This window comes from Eublepharis macularius, chromosome 12, assembly GCF_028583425.1.
Source record: "Eublepharis macularius isolate TG4126 chromosome 12, MPM_Emac_v1.0, whole genome shotgun sequence".
NCBI lineage: Eukaryota > Metazoa > Chordata > Lepidosauria > Squamata > Eublepharidae > Eublepharis > Eublepharis macularius.
The window spans coordinates 767,681-774,622 of record NC_072801.1 but is presented as its reverse complement, the minus strand read 5'-3'; positions in this window follow the sequence as shown (position 1 = coordinate 774,622).

Below are 6,942 nucleotides of genomic sequence, written 5' to 3'. Positions count from 1 at the left end.
GTGGGCCGATGATGCAATTCAGCCCAAGGGGGGGCCTGTTTCTCTCCTGCGGCCACCAAAGCTTTGCAGGGCACCAGCGACGGGCCAAGCAGAAGCCAGAAGTTGCCATGGGATGGGCTAAGTCTTGGAGTTCCCAGAGGCCAGATGGGGGTGGTGAGAAAACTTGGCTGGACCCCGCAGTGTCAGTGGGCCTGGCTCGTTCCTGGCCACGTTATCATCCCCTCCTGCTTTTGCTGCCTTCCTTCCCTGTTGCCGCTATTAGGAAGACAATTTTGCCCAGAGCGATACCCTCCGTTTCTTCCTTGGGAAACGGCAATTGCCATAAGAGTCACAAATGACGTGGGAGAGTCCCATATTTGAAATTCAAAGAAGATGGCATTAATGAGAGCAGAGATTCCCCAACATGGCAACTGCCACCACTGTGTTTCTTGAGTGTTGGAGATAAAATCCAAGATCCAAAGGGTTTTGAATGCAACAGAACAAACGTTGTTACCGGAATTGGTCTCCTTGCGAGTAAGAGTGTGGGGGGGAATTAGTGGCAAGGAAGATGGCTATGCGAGAGGGGGTAACGACGGGATCTTCAGCAATTTTACGGAGTCCCTTCCCCAAGATAGCAGATGAGGCTGGTGCTTTTAAATTCAAAGAGTAATATTTTATTAAAAGAGGAAATGCGCAGAGAGAGAGAGAGAGAGAGAGAGAGAGAGAGAGAGAGAGAGAGGCAAATAGTAAAATGGCTGCACCCGCACAGAGTCCTAGGAAGCTAGGCAGAAGATGGACTAGAGGGAGGGAGGAGAAGTATATTTACTCAGCGTGGTCCCTGGAGGGAGAGAGCAGCTTCAAACGTCCAGCGTTCTTGGCCAGGAGAGAAAGACTTAGGGAAGTAACCCCAAAGGAACGGCACTTGGATCCAGTAAGTGTGTACTGCTCGATCTGAATGGGGCAAGAGTCCCTATTCTTATAGGGCAAAACACACCCTGAGGCTGGAGAGCCCTCCAAACTGTAGGAACAAAGACCCCCAACCATCAGTTCCTGGGAGTAACAAAGTTTTGATTGCTTCTTGATTGGTGCTGCAGGGATGGGACAAAAGAGTAAGGTTTTGTTCTCCTGTTGAATTATAAAGGAACGTTTGCAAATTAATGTCCCAGAGCTGAGTTGATGAATTTGGTCGGGGAATGTATCTTTTCCCAGAAATGAATTACAAAAACTTACGGGTGCTAATTGATTTCTCCTCAATCTTGGGCTGGGGATTTCTGGGAAAGGAATGTGTTAAGTGGGGTGACACTGTGAGACCTTTCTTGCCCTGGCTCCATCTGGAGCTGAGAGGGCTGCAAAGCAATCACCGCTGGTCACTCTGCATTTACGTTTGGCATTCCATTCGTGCCTGGATCTCCGGGACTCAGCAACTGTAGCCAAAATTCCCGTTTGCAAATCAAACTGCATTTAATCCAGGGGCCTTGTGATTCTTTTATCACAGGTATCTTATTAAATAGCTATTAAACATGGCGGAGGCCGGGCCAACTGCTTACAACATGGAGCTTTGAAAATGCCCCCTTGCTGTGTCACATCCCAGTATGGCCGGCCTTCCAGGGCCACGTATGCCAGGCACCTTTGGAAGAGGAGCATGCACTTCTCAGAGGAACAGCAATGAGGTCCAAAATGGGCAGGTCTGCTGAGAACACCCCCCCCACACACACACACACACAGTTTGCTGCTTGGTACTGCCCCATCAGGGAAGGGGTGGGTGACAAGCTTGTGCCAATCATGGAGTGTCTACGTCTTACTGGGGCAGCAGCCAGTGCCTATCTGAAGCCACCTCTTTGCTGCCAGAGAACTGTAGGGTTGAAAACCACTGGGCTGTGCTGAAGCTGATAATGAGAGATTTTTTTCCCTCCACATAATGAAGGCAAATTGTATGAACACCGAGATCCCGCCCAACTGACAGCGCTAATTGGGGATTTCTCCCTCGGGAGTTAGGTAACCTGCGCTGGAGCAATGATCTCCGTGTAGGGCTGTGTTCCCCAAATGGGGCGCCTTGCCTACAGACTGCGCTGGCTGATCCCATTTTCAGCCCTCTTTTCCTCTAAGGACCTTGGCGGGGTGTGTGCGTGTGGTTCCCTTCTTCCTCGCTGGTTTTCTTTCTCCTGACGACGACCCTCTTAGGTGCTTGAACCCCTTCTGCTTCAGATCACATTATGCTAGCTGGTCACAGGCAGGGAGGCAGTGTTTCATCAAGCGGTTCACCAAGCAGCTTGAGTTACTTTCTGCGTATTCCAATAGTGCAATAATGTGCAGTTGTTTAAATAGTGAACCAACTACCTAGCCAGCCAGGTATTATGAGTGAACCGCGTGCGCCTCCCACTTGGCGTGTCTCTCTGTTAGCACCATTCTTTCATGCCTGCCTGCCTTCACCCAGCCCCAGGAGAGTCAGAATTCCCCACAGCAACTCTCTAGGGCTCTGGGAGAGAATTTTCTTTCATCTCAGCCCCCCCCCCCCAATACTCCTGACCCAGCTGACACCTGATTGTGGCTGAGGAAAATGGGGTGTTTGCCAAGTCCACAGCACCTCCAACCCCAACCCCCGGTGATCTACCCCTCCTGGCCACTGTTCAGCCGAAGGCAAGGGTGCTCAAGAGGGAGAAAGCCCCCTAGAAAAGGGCTGGCCAGGCCTCCTGTGCCGTTCATGCCAAAGGAGCAGAGGGGGGCCTTTCTGCCCAGCCTGGTGCCTTCCAGGCCCATTGCGAGGGAGATGCAGAGGGTGGGGCCAGAAGGCTCTTGGCCTGCCAGAGAGGGGTCTTCTAAGGCTGTGCGGACCCCACCCCCCCATCCCCACCCACTCTGGATCTCTAGCTCCCTGCAGCTGTAGGGAGATTTCCACTAATTTAAGAGTAGCAGTTCTCACGCAGAGAAACTTCAAAGGAAAATTACAACTGGAGGTTGCCGATATTGAGTTTATTTGCAAATTCAGAATAATGCCCCCCCCCCCCCCGCCCAAACAGGGCATAGCACGACAAATGCTAATTTTCTGCACTTTGCACCCCTGCTCTATCAAGCTAATTGCAACGTCATATTATAGTTTGCTTCCCGGCATTTCAATGGGCAATACCCCTCCCACCCTCTGCCTGGACTATAAAGGCTCCTTCCTTTTCTCATTCCTCGTCTGTGAGGAAGCTCGTACCCTGGACACCTGCCCCGTCTGGCTAGTGGACCCGGCTCTTGCCTTTCCCACCAGGAGGCGCTGGGTGGTACCACGTAACCCAGCTTGGGCCGGGACCGGGTGCGGGCTGGTCTGTTGGGGGCGGCTGAATCCGCGGGGCGCCCCGCTTCCCTTAGGCGGCTGGTTTGCACGCGGGCGGCTTCCCTTCTTCGCACGCGGAGGCCCGTGGCAGGGGGCGGCAGGGGGGGCGGCCGCCCCCCTCCCCCTCGCCTTTTCCTGCCATTGTCGTAGAATTGGGGGCGGGGGCGGGCAGGAGCCTCGGGGCTGGATCCCCCCCCCCCCCAGGGCGGGGGATTCGGCGGCGGGAGGGGCGCTGCTCGCGTGCGCCGTTTCTGCGGCCCCCGGGGCAGCTGGGCCCTCGGTCCGACCCAGATGGGCGCTGCCGATCCCTTCCCTCCAAGCAGCGCCGCCTCGTCTGCCGTTCTGAATGGCGCTCAGGCAGCTGCTATGACTTCCCTTAATATATTGCTGCTATAATACCGAGCCGACCAGAACAATGAACTTTACAGGATGGAAATACCAGCCTCCTGTTTTGCAAACTAAACACAGCTATTATTCGCTCTCAGATTTGTGGCTGCAGCAGCCGGTGAATGGTGGTAGCAGCACGTGCAAGCGCCCCCCCCCCCCCCAGAACCCTGCCCTGGGGTGGGTGGTGGATGAATGCCGTCCAAGCCGCGTGGCCCGACTCGGCATGCCTTCGCTGCCCCCCAAGTAGGAATTTCCAGCTCAGCCATCATTTATTTTCCTAATTTACCTCCTTTGTAGCCCACCGTTCTTGCTGAGACTCAGACTGGATTAGGCCATGTACAGCAATACAATACAATCCAACAAACAATGCAATAGGAACACACAGCAGTTAAGATCACAAAACCCAGAAATAGCACCAAAAAAAATCACATTAAGCATTGTATGTAGAAGTCTAGTCAGTCGACCTGAGCGGTGAGAATGCCTAGCCGTCGTGCTTATTCTTTTATTGCATTTATTTTCATAGAATCATAGAGTTGGAAGGGGCCGTACAGACCTTCTAGTCCAACCCCCATTTATAGTCCGGCATTCTCGCAGGGTGGATTACCAGAAGGGACCCGAACCTTTACCTAAGCAAGCAGCGGGGAGGTCATTTGGGTCAAAGGGGCTCCTGCCCTTGGGGGGCTGCCGCTTCAGCTGACCCCCTCTGCCCCGCTTCTAAAGGCCCACCCTGACTCCTCCGCTCAGCCTTTTCTTCCATTCCGCTTAAATCTGCCTATTTTCTTCAATGCAGAAGACTTCCCGGATGACGTCTGACAAACAACACCATTTTTGAAAAACTCCGCTGGGCTGCCCTGCTGCCTTCTGATTTGAGCTTGCATCATAACTCAGCATCAACAGACAAGCAATATTATGTTAAGAACATGATAAAATGCCAGAAGCTTCATAATGTCACCAGGCAAATGGTAATTTCTGCTTCAGAAATTGGTCATTTATTTTGCTGTCCCCTCCCTATGTTCAAATTAGATGAAGTTTAATATACTGTAAAATTGAATGTATTCTATCCTTTTCAACCCGCCTGGCATGTGCGCAGTGATTTATGGTTCCCTCAAACCCTCAGATGTTAAATAACCTCCTTTCCAAGGTGTTGCCTCTTGTGCCAAATACTTCAAGTGTCAGGGAGGCCGGCCGCGTTTCACCAGCTCCTTCCCTTCCAGGGTGCCCCTTGCTTGTGCCACATTGAGAGTGGCAGGAACAGCGGTTAACACATTAGATGGCGTTTTAAAAGCAGACATATTAATTGGAACATTAATTTTCTCCTATTAACTGTAATTGGTGGGGAAGTCGTTTTTTCTCCAGCAAGACTTGTAATTTGTGATTTACATTTTTAATAGTATCCTGAGAAATCAGAGGATGCCTAAAACCAGAGCATTTTTCTTCCCTATCACTTTGGGGATGAAGCTCAGGTGGCATCCCTCCCCACCCCCCACCCCCCAGAGACAGGGCGAGGAAGAGGCAGTCCCCGAGGAAAGGAAAAGCCGTGCGGAGGGACTTCGTAGGTTCGGAGAGAGAAAAGGGCCGTTCTGCTGCCTGAGGCGCTCCCGGCAAGCGAGAGCCTGTATTCTGGCTCACTAGCTGTAGGCCTGTGTTGGGAGGGAGACCACCTTGGCATGCAGCCCCAAGGCTGGACCAGCACGGTCCAGAGCTGTGGTTCTGAGCAGAAATTGCTCATGGGATCCCTGAGCCTGATCCTCAGTAGCCCCTACCCTGGGGGTGGGAGGAATGCCGAGCCGTCCAACCTGTGCCCGCTGCTTGTTCACGTTCATACTCAACTTCGCAAGGGAGAGTCAGTCGCTTTGCTTGTGACCCCTGAACTCCCAGTTGTTCAGCTCACATTTTGTTTGCCCATCACAAGCAGGCTCCAGTTTTCCATTGTTTGGGAAGAGCTCCAGTCTGTTTGTCAGGTGACCTTTCACGTATTCAAGCAGCACTGCACAGTCAGGATCTCCCATGCCCGCATTCTCACACATCCTCGATGAGCATGCCAGCTTCCCCCTCCCCACAGAGTTGCCATCCCAGCAGGCTGTTCCGCAGCCAGTCCTGTGAATTGTGAGCACATCAGCCAGCCAGCTATTGTAAACACTGTGCATTGAAAAAAGAATCTTACCGTTTGGTGTTAGTTAATAATAATAACTGCACTTATATATTGCCCTTCTGGACAGATTAGTGCCCCACTCAGAGCAGTGAACAAAGTCAGTGTTGGTTGTTGTGGGTTTTCCGGGCTGTATTGCCGTGGTCTTGGCATTGTAGTTCCTGACGTTTCGCCAGCAGCTGTGGCTGGCATCTTCAGAGGTGTAGCACCAAAAGACAGAGATCTCTCAGTGTCACAGTGTGGAAAAGATGTAGGTCATTTGTATCTACTCAGGAGGGGTGGGGTTGAGCTGAGTCATCCTGTGAGAGTTTCCCAGGGTGTGGAATGCTAATGGCGGGAGGCTTCACTGTATCCTGAGGAGGTTCTTTTGCATATGGATTGGTACTTGATGTGCTAATCTTCTCTGCAGGGCTATTGTCGGGGATAGAATGTTTTGTTGGCCTGGTGTTTTTCAGAACTGAAAACCATGCTCTGTTCATTCTTAAGGTTTCTTCTTTCCTGTTGAAGTTTTGCTTATGCTTGTGAATTTCAATGGCTTCCCTGTGCAGTCTGACAAAGTAGTTGGAAGTGTTGTCCAGTATTTTGGTGTCCTGGAATAAGATACTGTGCCCTGTTTGAGTTAGGCTATGTTTAGCCACTGCTGATTTTTCAGGTTGTCCAAGTCTGCAGTGTCTTTCATGTTCTTTATTCTTGTCTGGATGCTATGCTTTGTGGTCCCGATGTAAACTTGTCCACTTGTCGGGACCACAAAGCGTAGCATCCAGACAAGAATAAAGAACATGAAAGACACTGCAGACTTGGACAACCTGAAAAATCAGCAGTGGCTGAACATAGCCTAACTCAAACAGGGCACAGTATCTTATTCCAGGACACCAAAATACTGGACAACACTTCCAACTACTTTGTCAGACTGCACAGGGAAGCCATTGAAATTCACAAGCATAAGCAAAACTTCAACAGGAAAGAAGAAACCTTAAGAATGAACAGAGCATGGTTTCCAGTTCTGAAAAACACCAGGCCAACAAAACATTCTATCCCCGACAATAGCCCTGCAGAGAAGTACCAATCCATATGCAAAAGAACCTCCTCAGGATACAGTGAAGCCTCCCGC